Here is a 19,271-nt window from a genome sequence, read left to right on the forward strand (position 1 = left end):
CTCATCTATCTGCAGGCTTCCTTGCTTCTCCTTTGAAGTAGAACAGTCTTTGCCCACACCCTCCACACACACTTCTCTTTCAGAATGCTGATTTTCAGAGACCAGATTTCAGAGACTGTCTCTTCCCTTACATTCTACATTCTGGACTTAATGACTGCTTCCCTGTGGAGTCAATTAAACCACATTCTTGCCCCTTACGTTTCCTGGAAATTGGAGGTTAGGTCTAAAGCCTTAACAATACAGTGCCTCGTTCCCCACACTGCATCTAGCCTAGAAGTCTGAAAGGTCAAGGGACCCCACTCCAGTAAAATTTGTTTGGATCAACTGGTCAAGGTGCTGACTACCCCAGAAGGGGCTTTTCCCTTTGCAATTAGCAAATGATCAGCAAGCTTACATTGTCATCCTTGCAAACAATCTTCCTCCCAGGAGCCTCTTTAAGTCATGGTTTCAATTTGTGAACAGATTTAAGTATCTCATGAAGAACTGATAAATGGTGGTTTTCTAATTCTGTCACTCCTTTCCCTTCATTAGCTAGTGTCATCCTGTCAAGAGGAGTTTTCCCTCATTAACTGAGAATGGCCTAAATTCCTTCTTAAAAGTCAAAGCAAATGCTGGGTTCTTTACCTTGAATTCTCATTTTCATAAAAGACTTTCGGATAATAGTCAACTTCAACTGAAGCCCATTAAATCCCCCCCCTCACACACACACACACACACACACCATGGATTCATGTATTTTTACTTTTACATTTTTATGATCACTCAGTTCTTTTTGACGCTCAGTTTGTCCTCTGTTTGCCCTTGAGAGCTTCCTCCCATGGATGCTCTGACATATCCTTCTTATGCTTTGCTGTAAAACATTCTCCTTAGTCTCATTCCTCAACCAAGACTATGTGTCTGCTCTTTGCTGCAAACAGCAGCTTCCCTCCACTTCACCCTAGCAGCACCCCCACCTGAAGCAACACCTCTTCCCTCCAGACTGTGCAGCAGGCAGAGACCATGTCCCCATCTCCACCAAAGCCTGGCTGACCCACCAGTGGGCATCAGAAGAAACTTAGCAGATGCTCAGGGCCCAGTAGGGTCCTCTGAGGGCTCGAGGATTATCTTATGGAATCTTCAAATGTCCAGCAATGCCTCTTAACCCAGCATAGTCGTCGTTGTGGGGAATGGCTTCCTGGAAGAACTGGGAACTGGTACAGATAGAGTCCAATCAGGTGTCCCATGGTGAAGATGGCCAGCAGGACGTAGAGATAGCTGAACAGCAAGGGGTCGAAGGTCCGGCACCAGGACCACCAGGTGCAGAGGCCCAGGAACACAAAGAAGTACAAGGACGAGGTCAGAGAGGGCAGCATCATCCCTGTGGGGGTGGGAGGGGTGGTGCTTGTGTGAGAAATGCTGAGAGGAGGAAATCCCGCACAGCTCAGCCTCCGTCACTGTTGGAGACGAAGAGCAATTCCTCCTATGCTGGTAGTAAAATTCACCACACTCTCTTGATGAAATCAGAATTAGTGCTATTTGTATTGTGAAAAAAAGTCATATGTAAAGTGAAATTTGTAAATATGGGGAAATATCAGATGATGAAGAAATCTTACCTGTGGCACTTGAGCTCTATCAACGAACATTCACTTCTCCAACCAGTAGAATTGAGCATGTTTACTTGCCTGTTTCCATCTTTCTATTTCTCCCCCAGTTTTTCAGGAATACTGTATGTCCATTCTAATTGTCCACGATAAATTTTAAAATAATGATTTACTTTTGCTTGTCTGTTGACAAGGGTCCATGATAATACTGCATTCTGTGTCAGATAAAACCTCACTAAACCTTTGTCCTGCCCGACAAAATGTGATTTGCTCTATCACTAAAAGTGGAAAAGGTCAAATGAAATCATTCCTTCATAGGCATTTAAAAACTTTGCAGGGAGCATTTTGAAACAACTTCTCATTAAAGTCCTGAGTTACATTTCTTGAGAAATACTCTTCACTTTTCTGTCTTTTAACTCTCCTATGGAAAAAGAGTTGCTTCATATCATGAAACTTCACAAAAGCAGGATGGAATAATTTTGCAGCAGCTATGGGGCAATGGGGACAGGGCAAAGATGGAGATAAGATATTTATGGAAGGAGCAGCCTGCAGCCAACAGGGAGAGGTAGTGGGCATGTGTGCTGGGAGATGACCATCTAACTGGGGAATAAAAACACTCTATCCTGAAGAGTTAAATTAAGAGACTTAATGACTCAGTGTAAACAGACAAGCTTCCGAAAGCCCATGTGTAACTCTGGACAGGGACAGAAAAGGGTCCCTTTTCACAGATCACCAGCTATAGGCTCTGAGGAAGGTGAACGGTGGTCCTGTTGGTCACATAGAAAACATCACCTAACTAACTACTAAGGGAAAAGACTGCTTTACAGAGGTTAACAGAAACCATCTAATACATAAAACCTACAACTGAATGGGAAAAGCTGTGTGTGTGTGTGTGTGTGGTTTGTACATGTGGCCAGTTTCACAAAAGCTACAGTTACAGTTTTGTTGCTGTGGAATAGAACTATTTCTTTCTTTCATCATTCACCAGCTCGCTCCCTGTGTGCCCCAGGACCTGGAGGTTCTCACCTGAGGAACCCAGTAAAATCTTCAAGACAACCTTCCCTGCAGTGGTTATCATGTTGCCAATAAACTCTCTCAGCTTAGAGGCCATGGAGGCTAGCCTGCAGAAGAGTTTTAATTTTGCGCTTTCCTCCAAGTCACCTTCAGCGCCATCTCCTTCATCTAAATCCTCTTCATAGATCAGGACCTCTTTAGAGTCTATTTTTTATCCTTCAGCCTAAATAAGTGAAAAAAGAAAACATTGTAGTCTCTGCCTATCCACCCAGAACATTATATGGTTGGTCAGTGAGGTGAATTTCAGAAATGAGGAAAAAACACAGACTACCACTCAACAACGTAAGCCTCCTCAGGTATCTGGTGGTCCCTGTGTGAAGCCCAAAGAACTCTGATCTTTTTCAAGGCATAAACAAGAAGCATCACTAATCATAGGGTCCCCAACAGCAGATCATCTCACCTACATGAGCTTTTTTTTTTTTTTTTACACATAGAAGCCCAAACTGTCTGAACCATCTATTCATAACTCGGCTTTCATCAATCTGGGTTTGGTTCCTCAGATTTACTTAGTTTGCCACTAAGGTGATGGGAAGTTTGATGAATGGGCTTAAACAGAAAGGATGAGCCAGATCAGCACTGAGGAAATCCCTTTTCTTTCTGGAGTTTATCTTTGTTCATTATTTTAGTATTTCCTGCCTTTGGGAAGATGAGCAGCCCTGGCTTCTTGGCTAAATAAACAGTCGCTTCCTATCTCATCCTTTTAGAGAATCGTGCACAGGTCCAATTCCAGGCCTCATGGGACTTCAGGACCATCACTAGAGATTCAGAAGCAAACACATGCACAGCACATACACACTTCCATGGATTATTTTAAACTGTGTATACCATGGACCTTTTTTGTTCATTTTTAAAGACTACATAAGAATTTTTTGGATAATTACAATCTTTCCCTGGAAGGGTTAGGATTTTTTAAAGGAATTATAAACTATCCCCTTGAGACAAAAGGAGCCTGTCTCAGATTCAGGACATGCTTCAAGACAGCAGCTTCTGCAGAGTCAGACAACTCTGAGACCCAGATCAGACATTGAGTCCAAGCAGTACCCATTTGCTTCATTTTCCCATTTTAAAGTTTCTTTTAAAAAAATTTCTATTGAATGAAAGATTCTTTAAACTCTATGGTGCTTTAAAGTTTCAAAGATTTCACACATATGATTTCATCTAATTCTATAATAAGTCTTTTTCCCCCTACCCCACTGCTAACTACTAGTTTGTTCTCTATGTTTGCATGTCTGCTTTTTTTTGTTTGTTTCATTCACTAGCTTGTTGTATTTTTTATAGTTCACATATAAGTGATATCAAACAGTACTTATCTTTCTCTGACTTATTTCACCAAGCATAATGCCCTTCAAGTCCATCCATGTTACTGCAAATGGCATTATTTCATTTTGTGGCTGAGCGCCGAAGAATTGATGCTTTTGAACTGTGGTGTTGGAGAAGACTCTTGAGAGTCCCTTGGACTGCAAGGAGATCCAACCAGTCCATTCTGAAGGAGATCAGCCCTGGGATTTCTTTGGAAGGACCGATGCTAAAGCTGAAATTCCAGTACTTTGGCCACCTCATGCGAAGAGTTGACTCATTGGAAAAGACTCTGATGCTGGGAGGGATTGGGGGCAAGAGGAGAAGGAGACGACAGAGGATGAGATGGCTGGATGGCATCACTGACTCGATGGACGTGAGTCTGAGTGAACTCCGGGAGTTGGTGATGGACAGGGAGGCCTGGCATGCTGCGATTCATGGGGTCGCAAAGAGTCAGACACAACTGAGTGACTGAACTGAACTGAACTGAATATTCCATTGTGTATATATACACATACCATATCTTCTTTACCCATTCTTCCGTAGATTAATGCTTGGGTTGCTTCTGTGTCTTGGCTGTCATAAACAGTGTTGCTGTGAACACTGGGGTACCTATTTCTTTTCCAATTAGTGTCTTTTTTTCAGATATATATTTATATATACATTTCTTGATATGCTTAGTTCAGAATTACATAATATTCATTGCTGGTGTCTGAGCTTCTATCTCACTGGAGGAGAGGCTGGTGCACAGCTCAGTAAGTGCTGAGTGACCTGAGGGCTCAGACCTGCTGTTTACCTAGGTGGGTACAGGCCACTTGGGACTTACGTTGGCTGTTGATGAAGCCAATGCTACAGGATGCACTCCCATCCCTGTGTGCACATACATACACACACACACACACACACCAAGACACACATGCACATCATACATACATACACACAATACACACACACACACACACATATACACACGAGGATGTAATCCCAGGCTATTCAAGTCCATATAACCAAACCTGGTTTTGCATTATACTGTATTTCATCACAGCATATTTGTACTTTTTCCAGAAGGGAGAAGAATGTCTCAGGCTTATGCATGAAGCCTGAGACATTCTTCTCAGGCTGCCCAGTAGGCCTCCATGTCACTAGTAAGATACAGAAGAGCACACACACTAGCAAGAGATAGAATTAAGTTAACAACTAAGTATCTCACAGTGACACTTGCTATTCCAAGAATTAAAACAGAGTGATGTGATTGAGAGAGTCAGGGTGGCTGTTTTAGATTCTGAGTTCAGGGAGAGCCTCTCTGAGGAGGTGACATTTAAGCTGAGTTCTGACTGTCACAGAGCCACCAGCCATGTGAAAATTCTAGCCAGAACCTTCCAGGCAGCAGGAAGGGCTGGTCAAGCCTCCATAACGCGTCCCCAGACCCACTTCCTCTTCCACCTGCTCCTCCTCCTCACTGTCAGCTGATGCCCCTGCATCCCACGCTGTATAGACATGAGGGCTGAGCTCCAGTCAATGCAACACCAGCAGCCCCACCTGTGTGTAGATGCTCGGCCACTGCCTGGGTTGACAGGAGAGCTGCAGGGTCAGGGTACCAGGATGAAAGCCTGCCACCTCCTGCCCTGCATCACCCACAGAGGGAGTTTCAAAGCAAAACTCTCCAAGAGGTGGCTGGACTCAAGGCAGGACTTGCTCAACACTTCACTTCTCTTGAACCCAAGCTAAGAGGACTCTGATCGCCAACCACTCCACCCGTGAGAGGGACAATGGGATCTCTTTTCCAGAGTGACTCCAGTGTCTCAGTGGAGGAAGAGCAGGGGGACCCCTGCATCCAGGAGACTGTGCTGATGGAAGAGGGGGTGGGGAGTGGAGCTGGAGAGGGTTCACATCTTGGGTGAGCATCTTATAGGTCCAGTCAGCAGATCCTGGTTGGTAAATTTCACATGGTGGAGGGAGGAATGGAGGAGAATCAGAAGGAGCTCTTGTCTTTGTGGATGAGATCAGGACAACCAGCCATGGAGCAAGTTGGGAACCAAGTTCTGAGGCAGAGGTATCATGGGGGCAGCTAGTGAGGAACCTGGAGTGTGGACAGAGGTGAGAATTGGAGAGATCTACCTGAGGCTGACTGTTTAAGTGGGTTCTGATAAGGTGACCTGGAGAGAACACAGAGCTGCCTACCTGTTGGAGTTGCCAGACCTGGGACCAGTCTCTCTCTCCATCTTTATCCTCAACTCTTGGCTCAGAAACATCACACACAGGGAACCATGTAGAGAACCTGGAATCCACAGGCTCTCTGCCTTGGGATGTGCTGTCCCCACACCGGGGAAGGCCCTCCCAGCGTCCAAGGCCCCAGCTCCCAGGCTAGCCTTCTTTCAACTTCTCCATCTCCCAAAGCTGAGTTGCTGTGGGGACTGATCCACTGATGCTGTTGCTATGACACCCACATCACCACACACACAGGCATTTGTTGCTTAATATTCCTTTCACAACAGGTGGGCAACATGCTAAAAATGCCTCTAGAGGAAGAAAATTAGTCCAAAACCTTCAGTCTCCATACTTGACCAAGAAAACAGAGAGAAGGAACACAGCTAGGGTTGCCTGGGTCACAGTCAGAAACACACTCCTAACTTTCACAATAAATGACTTATTGCTCAATTACGGAATTGCTATGGATGTAGATTAAATCAGATAGAAATCTCTCTTCAAGAACCTTCTCAAATTTAGATGAACGTATTTCCCTGACCTCTCCTGGGCGGGAAAGGGACCCTCTGATTTTTATAAACAGACCAGTGTACTTGAGGTTTTTCAGCATTTTTGTACCGGAATCCCTGGGGCTTTGAGTTGAAAACACTTTCTAAACCTACCAAACTGAGAGGGAGTCAAAAGTGAGCCCCACCATCCCGCCTGGGGCCAGAAGTGCCAATAGTCAAATCAGGCTGGTCTTCTCCCCTAAATGATCCATCTGGAGCAGCATAAACACCAACGTCCTGGAAGCCCCTCAGCTCACTCACCAGCAAGCAGGCTGGGTTGCTGGGGCTGAAATCTGTCCCCACATTGGAACGCAACTGGATCCTGGCCTTAGATCTAAGAAGGAATGCATGCTAAGATGCTTCAGTCCTGTCTGACTGCTTGTGACCCCATGGGGTGTAGCCTGCCAGGCTCCTTTGTCCATGGGATTTTCCAGGCAAGAATACTGGAGTGTGTTGCCATGCTCTCCCTCCAGGGGATCTTCCCGACCCAGGGATTGAACTCTTGTTTCCTACAGTCTCCTGCATTGGCAGGCAGATTCTTTACCACTAGTGCCGCCTGGGTAGGGCTTCCCTGGTGGTTCACCTGGTAAAGAATCCGCCTGCAATGCAGGAGACCTGGGTTCCATCCCTGGGTCAGGAAGATCTCTTAGAGAAGGGAATGGCAACCCACTCCAGTATTCTTGCCTGGAGAAGCATGCTTAAACTTTGTCTTTCAGTTTCTTCATAAGAAGGAGTAGCAGTAAATAAAGATTTATTTCCCTGGTTCCTGAGCTGTCTTAGAAATGAAAGATAAAGAAAGCCGTTATAGTTCAAAAAGCCTAATAAAATATTACATATCAGCATTGTCCAGGTTGAAGTCTATAGCTTATGTAAATAAATGTAAGTGCTTTGACTCATCTTCTTTAAAAGTCTCTGACTTCAAAATGTGCCAAATGTACTCAGGTAGCATCTCATGTCATGTGAAGACACTCCAAGACTCCAAGTGCTATTGAGTCAACTGGGTGCAAGGTCATGGTTCCCTGAGTCTGGACCCAAGCCTCCATGCCTCATCCCATCACCACGTCCAGCCCTGCAGTCAAGCATTAGGAGTTGTTCCCACTCAGTTCTAGACCAGGAAGACATCCCCAATCACTTCTAGTAGAACCCAGGCATTCATTTTTCATTATACCCAAGCACTAAATGAGCCTACCTGTCTTGGACTAAATCCAAGGCTCACCTGGGGCTCTTTAAGAGGCTAGATTACCAGGCTCCACCTCACATTTCCTGCATCAGGAATTCTGGGAGCAAGTCCCAGGAACTTGTCTGATTAAAGGGCTACATGAGATGACCTGAAAGCAGTCAGCTTAGAATCCACACTCTTCCTGATACCTGCCCCCCGGGACCAACTCATCCTACCTGGAAGCCTTATGTTTGAGTTGGATGCCAGGCAGACTCTCTTGACTGGAAAACATATTGAGGTAATTTATCTAATGGAATCTCCTTCCAATTTCAGACAAACTTTAGATGTAAGCCCAGAGCTCCTCAGACCATGGACTCCATCCTCCTCTTCCTTGTGACTTAAACCAAGCTCAAAAAGAGGCTATAATGGGAGAGCATCAGAGGAACAGATAATGAGCCAGCAGATCCAGAGGCTAAGGGAGCACTTTCCTAAAATGTCGCAAGTTATTTACTCACTGTTTATTATTGAAAGTTAACAATTTATCTTCATGAAGTGGAGTCATCTCAACAGAAGAGTCCATGGAAGGAAGAGGTAAGTGCTGTGACTCATCACTGAAGACAAATGTCCACCATCCTCCACAGTGTCCCCATGGATGCAGCACCCAGAGAGCTCTGGAGCCATGCTGGCAGGGGTCACATGGGTCACATAAGCCTATTGTGACAGCATCATGCAGACAAAGCCAAGATTTTATTCTGTTACCAAGCTTGTTTTGGGAAGATTACTTTTCTAAATGTATCAGTTCAGTTCAGTCACTCAGTTGTGTCCAACTCTTTGTGATCCCATGAACTGCAGCATGGCAGGCCTCCCTGTCCATCACCAACTCCCGAAGTTTACACAAACTCATGTCAATTGAGTCAGTGATGCCATCCAACATCCTCATACTCTGTTGTTCCCTTCTCCTCCTGCCCTCAATCTTTCCCATAATCAGGGTCTTTTCAAATGAGTCAGCTCTTCACATCAGGAGAGTTTCAGCTTCAACATCAGTCCTTCCAATTAACACCCAGGACTGACCTCCTTCAGAATGGACTGGTTGGATCTCCTTGCAGTCCAAGGGACTCTCAAGAGTCTTCTCCAACACCACAATTCAAAAGCATCAATTCTTCTGCACTCAGCTTTCTTTATAGTCCAACTTTCACATCCGTATATGACTATTAGAAAAACCATAGCCTTGACTAGACAGACCTTTGTTGACAAAGTAATATCTCTGCTTTTTAATATGCTATCTAGGTTGATCATAACTTTCCTTCCAAGGAGTAAGCGTCTTTTAATTTCATGGCTGCAGTCACGATGTGCAGTGATTTTGGAGCCCCCAAAAATAAAGTCTGCCACTGTTTCCACTGTTTATCCATCTATTTGCCATGAAGTGATGGGACTAGATGCCATGATGTATAAGCACAGTTAAATTGTTCCCTGTTCCATTTGGAAGAATGAGTATAGAGATATATGCTTTTGACCACCTCCTACAGAGCAATAAAAGTTTAATAAAGGACAAGCTAAGACAGACCAAGTTAGTGGGCAGCGACCTGCCTAGGCTAGCCAGGACAGTAGGTCTCAGGAGCTTTAATAAAACAATCCTTGTACCACCACACATTCACCTGCCTCCCAGAGATTTTGACTGAACACATCTGGGGTGCAGTCTGAACCTGGACCTTTATAGACTCCCAGGTCAAGGTCAGTTCAAGGTGGTGATGAAGGAAGAGCCTGAACCCACCTCCTCCCATGGGCATGACAAATATGCCCAGGACTGTATGTGTCTCCACACTTTAGAAGTTGCTGCTGCCTGAAGGCCTGGCTTCAACCTGAGTGCTGAAGGAGAATCTCCACCCCCTCGAGCACTGACAGGTCCCAACATGCCCTCAGCAACAGGGCCACTTCAGGGATAAATCAGGTGTTTAGACAACTACAAAGAATTGAGAAATAGCCCATCAAAGGTGGTGCTAATAGTAAAAAAAAACCCACCTGCCAATGCAGGAGACATGAAATGCAGGTTCTACACCTGGGTTAGGAAGATCCCCTAAGATCCTTCCATTAGGAAGGAAATGGCAACTCACTCCAGTATTCTTGCCTAGAGAATCCCATGGACAGAGTAGCCTGGTGGGCTACAGTCCATGGGGTCACAAAGAGTCAGACATGACTGAAGTGACTTAATACAGACAGATGTGCTAAGTAAGGGTTGAAGAAGAAGGATCATCACACAAGGCCACGCCTTCAAGACTGAGAGGCAGCAGTTTTGCCTACTTCATAGAAACAGACAGTTAGCAAAATGAGGAAATATGTTAAAAAAAAAAAAGGACAAAAACCTCAGAAAAAGACCTTAATGATATGGAGATAAGTAATCTCTCTGATAAAAAATTCAAGTGAAGTGAAATTTGCAGAGTAATGTCTGACTCTGTGACTACATGGACTGTAGCCTACCAGGCTCCTCTGTCCATAGAATTCTCCAGGCAAGAATACTGGAATGGATAGCTGTTCCCTTCTCCAGAGGATATTCCCAACTCAGGGATCGAACCCAGGTCTCCCACATTGCAGGCAAATTCTTTACCACCTGAGCCACCAGGAAAGTCCAAAGAATTCAAAGTATTGGTCAAAAGGTGCTCCCTGACCTTGGGAGAAGGATGAATACAGTGAGAGAACTTCAACAAAGAGTTTGAATACATAAAAAGAGAACCAGTTCGAGCTGAAGAAACTAAGAAAGCAATCCTGTTTATAATTGCATCAAAAAGAATCAAATACCTAGGAATAAATTTAACTAAGGAGGTTCAAGACCTATATTCTGAAAACTATAAGACACTGATGAAAGAAAATTAAGATGACACAAATAAATGGAAAGATATACCATGCTCAAGGATTGGTAGAATTAGCATTGTTAGAATGGCCAGATCACTCAAAGGAATATGCAGTTTCAATGCAATATCAAATGGTAAAGAATCTGCCTGCAATGCAAGAGACCCAGGTTTGATTCTGTGTTGGGAAGATCCACTGTAGAAGGGAATGACTACTCCAGTATTCTTGCCTAGTCTTGCCTGGAGAACCCCATGGATACAGGAGCCTGGGGGGTTACACTTCATGGAGTCACAAAGAGTCAGATATGACTGAGCAACTAAGCGCACATGCACACACACACACACACACACAAGTAGCAATGGGATTTTTCACAGAACTAAAACAAAAAATCCTAAGAGTTTTTATGGAACCACAAAAACCTCCAAAGAGCCAAAACAATCTTAAGATAGAACAAAAATGAGAGGTATCATACTCTTTAATTTTGAACTATATTACAAACCTACAGAAAGCAGAATGGTACGACAAAATACATACACAGAGATCAATGGAACAGCCCTAAAAAAAATAGAAAGCCCTAAAAAGAAAAACCAAAAATCACCTATTTATGGTCAATTAATCTATGACAAAGGAAGCAAGAATACACAATTGTGAAAAGACAGTCTCTTCAGTGCTGTTGGGAAAACTGGACAGCTACCTGCAAAAGAATGAAACTAGACCACTCTCATACCATATGCAGAAATAAATTCAAAATTAATTAGACACGCATTCCACCCCAGAACTGACACAGTGCTCAGAGCAGAGCTCAGGCTCTGTAAAAAAGTTCTGACTGGAGGGCGAAATGATGGATGGATGGACAGTGAGGTGGATGGAGGGATGGGAAAGGAAAGCAGTGGAATCCAGGGCAGCCACTGCACTGCTCAACTTTTTGACATTTTAATAACAAGGACATGCATTTTCTTTGCATCTTAGTTCATCACAAGTAATTATTTGGGTCCTTAACCTTTACAGACACCTTTAAGCAACATGTGCCTTCAAAACTGTGGCTTTTTGTCATCACTCCCTGAATTCTTTACTTCTAGAGGGAGCACAGCAGTCAGAAGAGTTAAATTTAGCTGGTTCTGATCAGAGAAAATAGGCGGTTCAGGGTCAGTAATGATGTCTGTAACCAAAGACCAACAGAGAGGGATCACAGAGTCTGATCTGGAAAACCAGAATCTAGAGGATGTTAAGCAGGTGACTCTGGACTCGATCTCAGGTGGGGACTGAGCAGATGCCTAATGATTAATATAATTAATATATGGTATAATATATTAATTATGCTATATTCTTTATTAGCCATTAATAAAGAGATTGATTTCTTTCATTCTTTGTTTCTTGCTCTCAAAAAAATAGCAACTAGAGCTTCAAATCTGAAGCTTGACATGTAGGCCAGATAGCCACTTTCTGTGCCAGACATCACAGTAACCTAAATGACTTTAGGTATAATGAAGGGGTTGCAGCTTTGAGATTCAGAAGGAATGTCTAAATAACATTAGTGAGATTTAAATGCTGCATCCCTGATTCTTAATGGATGGATGATGTCTTACACCGAAATATTTATATCATTCATATTGGATTTGTTAGACTATATAGAGAGGCCACTTGCAACAGACTAAGTCAAGACTAAAATTCCTATTTGAATAAACATTTATCATAAATTTGGTTTCATACTAAACTATGCCTCATTTTTTAAAAAATAAAGCCTGAAATCTCATTAAATAGCTAGAAAAAGCTGCTGCTGCTGCTGCTGCTAAGTTGCTTCAGTCATGTCCGGCTCTGTGTGACCCCATAGACGGCAGCCCACCAGGCTCCCCCATCCCTGGGATCTCAAGGCAAGAACACTGGAGTGGGTTGCCATTTCCTTCTCCAATGCATACAAGTGAAAAGTGAAAGTGAAGTCACTCAGTCGTGTCTGACTCTTAGCGACCCCATGGACTGCAGCCTACCAGGCTCCTCCGTCCATGGGATTTTCCAGGTAAGAGTACTGGAGTGGGTTGCCATTGCCTTCTCCAAGAAACAGCTAGAAGTACATAAATATGCAGATACTATCAACTTGGTGAAATTACTGATGTCATTGGTGTTTAATTGCACAGATAACCTTTCTACATGATTTAACTCTCATAATGCAACTCATTTTTTTAAGGCTTAAGAATATGAATGTTTCGGTTATGATTTGTCAATCTGCTTCTGAATTAAAAGGAACAAATAAACAAGACCACAGGTATGTCAGCTGGCAAAGAATCTTTTATGGCACTTGGGGAGTTTGTTCTTGACCGAGGTCTGCTCTCTGTAAAATTCAAGAACAGGACAAAGCCTCCTCCTCCACTCCATGCCTGTTGGGTTGTTTTTTTTTTTTTTTTTTGGAGATTCCTTGGATTTGTGATGCCCTTTAAAACAGTGAACTTGAGCCTCATTATCAAGTCCATGGAGATTTGGGAAGAGGCCTGAGCCTTCTCCAGGGATTACTTGCTGCTCTGAATCAAAGCTGGATTTGAAAAGCAATTTTCCCAGGCACCTGAGGGTTGATTAATCTGCCATTTCTCCACCGAGGTAAATGAGAGAAGAAGCAATGCCAGCAAACACAGTCCTTTCAAAGATCTTCAAACACCAAGCAATCTTGAACACAAACAGCAAGATTTATGAGTCGCAGGAAGTGTGTCAGGGACTTCAAAATAAAATAAATTCTCCTGGTTATTTTGGCCATGTATTTCTATTCTTTTCAGACTTCAGCCAGATGGTTCCCCAGTAAGAAAAATTTCCTCCTGGATTCATCTCTGGACAGTCACTCTAGCCTGCTCCCCTGGGCCACCTGGGGCTGGAAGGTACCGAGACTATGGAAATTAATATCTAAATTAGGCCCAAACAGTAACCTAGAGGGAACTCAACCTTATAGTAATGATATTTAGTATTTTTAATATTAAGGGCTTTTCTGGTGGGTCAGATGGTGAAGAATCTACCTGCAATGCAGGAGACCCAGGTTCAATATCTGGGTTGGGAAGATCCCCTGGAGGAAGGCATGGCAACCCACTCTAGTATTCCTGCCTGGAGAATTCCACGGACAGAGGAGCCTGGAGGGCTACAGTACATGGAGTTGCAAAGAGCCAGACATGACTGAGTGACTAACACTTTAATATTTTCATTTTAAAAGCTCCCCAAAAATAATGTTTAGAGAATCTACCCCTTTTTATCATTAAATAATGTAATCAATAATATATAGGGTGCAGATATTTAAACAAATTTCAAATGAGAGAGAGGTATCATGATCCCATCTTGGAAAACCAAGGGGAATCAGGAAGGAAACATGATTGTAGTATCAGTCAGTGACATCGTGTCTCTTCTTCACCAGATGGGTGACCCTGACCTAACATTCCTTATCTGCCATAGTCAGTGCAGGTTTTCCTAGTTTTATGGCAAAACAGTGTTTGAACTGGAGACAGAAGTTCTTTCTGTAAGAAGGTTTTGTAATGCAGTCATGGTTGTCCATTACCGATGGCAAGGAAGGAAGTCATTTACTGAGTGAGTTGGCCTCAAACGCACCCTCCAAATTATCTTTCTCTCATTCTGAGACTCTGAATTTGACATTTTTGCGAGTGTTCTACTTCCTTTCAAACTGGAGAAGAGCAGAGGGAGGCAAGCGTGTGGCCCTTTATTAAGTCCTCAGGACAATCTCCACTTTGCAGAAAAAGAAAAAGGATAAACTATTTTCCCAACATCATACAGCTTCCAAGTCTGACTTCAGAGTCCACTCAATTCCCAGTAATTATCCCTTACCCTCCATCTACAATATTAGGAGAACTGAAAACAAGCCTTGCCTTATAAATAATAATAATGAAAAGCCCTAAGTCCAGAGAGCTTGAGTTAATGGGTTTATTTTAACTGAATCTGGAATAAACAGGGTGATTGTTTAAGCCAGATGATTTTTCAAAACTGTAAATACTATAAAATAAATTTCAAATGTAAAAGCAGAGGTTAAAATTTTAAATTCTGTCTTAACCAGAAGAAGAAGCATCTTCATACAAGTGTTGTATAGTTTGTGAACTTGAATGCAAAAGATGGGTAGTTATGACCTTGCTGTAATGATTTTTTACACCATGTACCCTTTTTAACATTTACCTTAAAAACAGTAGAATATGCATATGCCACAGTATTGTATATTTTTTACTCACAAGGATTTTATGTGTAAACATCATCTCTAGTCTGCAGAGGTTTATGGAATCATATTCACTTTTTCTCCATCATTATATTCTAATAAATATCAAAGGAAAATGCTGTTCATTTGTGAAGCACACACATTATTTGCCATAACTGAGAACTTTCTTTCTTTGATGCCATCATGGTTACCATTCTAGTTGAAATAAGTAATTTCAACTAACTTCAGTTTAATAGGTTTAATTTCTTGCCAAAGCTTATAAATGAAAACCTCAGTCTTATGTCAAATGTCCAAATACGGTCTTTTAAGGAATTTTTCCCTGTAAATTTTATCTTTCAATTACTAGATCAATTACTTTTTAAATCACTGTCACCTAGACTCATATGACAAAATATAATTATTAGAACAAACAGGTCAGGGACAGAGCGACAGCTGTCTCCCATGCTTCCATTCACCATGGAGTGAAATCTGACGTGTCCCCTGATCCAGCTAAAAATTCACAAACATTTTACTCATTCTTACACTTTTCCAAATGCATGTATTTTTTCTCCAGAGTGCTTTAAAAACTACCTCGATGGAAGCATGCAGATTTAACCACTGACTCAGGATGGAACATGGCACTCCTCTCCAGTACTCTTGCCTGGAAAATCCCATGGATGGAGGAGCCTGGTAGGCTGCAGTCCATGGGGTCGCAAAGAGTCAGACACGACTGAGAGACTTCACTTTCACTTTTCACTTTCATGCATTGGAGAAGGAAATGGCAACCCACTCCAGTGTTCTTGCCTGGAGAATCCCAGGGACGGGGAGCCTGGTGGGCTGCCGTCTATGGGGTCGCCCAGAGTCAGACATAACTGAGGCGCCTTAGCAGCAGCAGCAGGATGGCAAGGTGCACGGACTGGAAACTTCCTTCAAGGTAGAATTATTTTTTTTTTCTCTGACAACTGCTGGGTGTTATTTCTCTAAGAATATTGCAGTAACTAATTATCTAGAGCATGGGCCATGACACGAACTTGAAAGGCTCCCAGTGTGAATTAAGGGTGGATGGTAAAGAAGAGACACCAGGTCAAGCCCAGGCCCCTAGGGTTAATGCCTCTCACAGGGCAGTCCTCACGTCTCCAGACTTGTTTCCTCGTAGCCAAATGTGGGTGAGAATGCACGTGTGTGAGGACCCACGAGGTGTGCAAAGTAACCAAACAACACAAGAGAACATGAAGCTCTGTGCACGCACTGTTTACTGTCACAACGTACAAGGCCCCAGAAATCAAAGCAGGAAGATGCCCAGAGACTTACCGACTCATCATTCTCAAACTCTGGGTTACACTGTGCGGCCTCTTCAGCCACTGGCTTCTGAACAATGTTCCTACGGACCAGTCACATGGTCAGGCTGGCGATGAACATGTCCACGTCAGGCACAAACACTTGGATCCCATTGCCAGCACTGGCTCCCTTTAACCTATGGAGGGAAAAAAAGGGAGGAGGAAATTCAGTTGTTTTGATGTTGCTATGGTTAAACTGTTAGAGAGTATGTTTGAATCTTCTTAAGACTTAAAGAATGCTCAGTTTCTGCCTGGAAGTTATCAGAAAGCTCTTCTCTGACTCCAGTATTACATAATTTACTAAGATTCAGGAAGCTTTCAGGGAGTTTCAGAAATAGCATGCAGAACCCGAAACCAACTCTTAAACCAGCTCTTAAAATGTGCTGATGAACTAAACTGTTATTAAATAAGCCATGTGTCCAGGACAGAGGCAGGTGTTTGCAATCCAGTGGGAGCAGTTAAAGACTGGATGTACACAAGCAGTCCTGGAAGTAAATCCAAGTTTAGAGGGAAAACAGAGAAGACATTCAAGCCGTCCTTGAACAAGAGCCCTTCATTACTTTGAATGCTGAATCGATTTTGTTTTCCATCCTGTTCCAAGAAAAGGCAGGTCATTAACAGAGAGATTTGGTCCTGGTGTCAGCAGGACCTGGTGGCTGTGTTTCACTGGGACCTTCCCCTCATCCTGTGCTCCCCCCTGCCCCGAAGAGACAATGCTGTTCATCTTCTTTATTGCACAGGACTTAAATGAAAGTGACCCAATGTGTATCAGAGCTAAAACTTGTTTAGGGAAAAGCAGCAGAAAATAGGAAGCTATGTCATGTGAAGATATGTATTTTTCAAATACACTTCATGCGATGAAATACATATTGTCATCATTTACATTGGATATATGATGTATTTGGGTAAAAGCATAATAAATGGCAAGACCCCTATCACCTAGAAATAACCATGTTGATATTTTAGTGAATTAAAAAAATCATGTGATATTGCTTCTATGTGGAATTAAAAAAATGATACGAACTATTTACAAAACAGAAATAGACTCATAGACAAAGAAAACAAACTTCTGGTTACCAAAGGGGAAAGGTGAGGAGAGAGGTATAAGCTTGGAATTTGGGATGAACATAAACACAGCACTGTATATAAAATAGATAAACAACAAGACCTACTGTATAGCACAGGGAACTCTACTCAATAGTTTGGAAACTATAAGAAACTATATACTACATGTGCAAACTTCAAATTAACAAAACTAGGCTTATACTTTTTGTTTTTGAAAATAATTTGTTCATTTAATACATCACTCACATCTTGACAACTCACTGAAGATTTTTAAACCTTTTTTAATGTAAATTTATTTTAATTGGAGGCTAATTACTTTACAATATTGTATTGGTTTTGCCATACATTGACATGAATCCACCATGGGTGTACATGTGTTCCCCATCCTGAACCCCTCTCCCACCTCTCTCCTCCCCATCCCACCCCTCTGGGTCATCTCAGTGCACCAGCCCCGAGCAGCCTGTATCATGCATCGAACCTGGACTGGCGATTCGTTTCACATATGATAATATACATAAACCTTTACCACACTCACGTCCAGATAGTAGTTACTTAACTAGTCCACTACTGTTGCACCTTTAGAATATTGCATTTGTTACCATAATATGAATGTAAGTCAAGTCTTCATTAAGCAAAGAATCTCCTAATCCAGGATCTTCTAGGAAAAATTCCCCAGACCAGTCTGACTGGCTTTTTGTAAAAACAGTCTGGACAAGGATCTGTCCATTAGAAGCCTGGATTTTATACACAACTCTAAGCTTCTCTGAACAGAGAAACATGGAAGTGATGAGACATCCCTTTACCTCCATAAATAAAATACACATGATCATGCAAGAGGTTTTAAAAAATGGCAAACTCCTTGCATTTGGGTTAAGAGTAAGAGAAATCAAATAGGACACCTTCATCAAAACGTATAATACTGTGAAAACTTCATCCAGACTTTACAATTACTTATAAAATTCATAATCCAAATCCATAATAAGGAAATTTGATGACTGATTTCATCATAGGAAAACTGTAGAGGTTTTGCCTACTTTGCAAGTACACCTAATGTGATCAGACAGAGCAAATGAGGATTCACATCATCAGAATGAGAATTTGGAGATCAAGAAGACAGGCCAGGAGATGAAGGCCAGGCTGGGCAGGGAGGTGTTTCCTGGGTGGGGCTGAGGTCAGAGGAGCAGGCAGTCCCTCCTGAGTGGATTTGGGGACAAATTATTGCAGCTGTTTTGCAGAAAACAAATTGACCATGGCATTTTATGAGAAGCACAAACCAAGCCAACTGGAGGGAAAGAGTTCTCTGAGGACTGTACCCAGAGTCCCACCCGGCACAGTGGACCCAGGAGCCAGCTGTGCCTGCCCCCAACCCCAACCTGCACTCTGTACGTGGCTCTCAATTTGCAAACAGTGGCTTCGAGTCAACAGCCTCAGCTTTGTGCTCCTAGGTCCCCAAGGAGACACTCAATCACCCACATACATGAAGAGAGTAAATGAAACCCAAGTGCAAAGCAATTACTCCCCAGCCATAACAGAACGTGGCTCCCAGAACCAGGACTGGGCTGCAGTCCAGCTCAGAGTGGAATCTGTCAGCCACAGAGGTGCCAACCTGTTACCTGCTGCTCTCACCCGAGCTCACAAAGCAGCACATTCAGAGCACTGCCAGCCCATGGGCTCCATGGGCCTCCAGAAGATGACGGTGTGGGCCGTGGACAAGGACCAGGTCAGAATCCATATGATACATCCTATGGGGATCGTATTATCACTACAATCTCCATCTTCGCTGTCTAGACCAGAGTCTACTGAAGTACATTCATCAGAGTGCTGCTCCTGCTGCTGCTAAGTCACTTCAGTCATGCCCGACTCTGTGACTCCATAGACAGCAGCCCACTAGGCTCTTCTGTCCATGGGATTCTCCAGGAAAGAATACTGGAGTGGGTTGCCATTTCCTTCTCCAATGCATGCATGCATGCTAAGCCGCTTCAGTCATGTCCAACT

At 43.1% G+C, this 19,271-nt stretch overlaps 1 pseudogene; it reads right to left on the reverse strand.

Annotated features, from left to right (window-relative positions):
- The window catches only part of LOC133242544 (piezo-type mechanosensitive ion channel component 2-like), a 201,052-nt pseudogene that overhangs the window by 60,583 nt on the left and 121,198 nt on the right, over positions 1-19,271 (reverse strand).

Source organism: Bos javanicus, chromosome X, assembly GCF_032452875.1.
Source record: "Bos javanicus breed banteng chromosome X, ARS-OSU_banteng_1.0, whole genome shotgun sequence".
Lineage (NCBI taxonomy): Eukaryota > Metazoa > Chordata > Mammalia > Artiodactyla > Bovidae > Bos > Bos javanicus.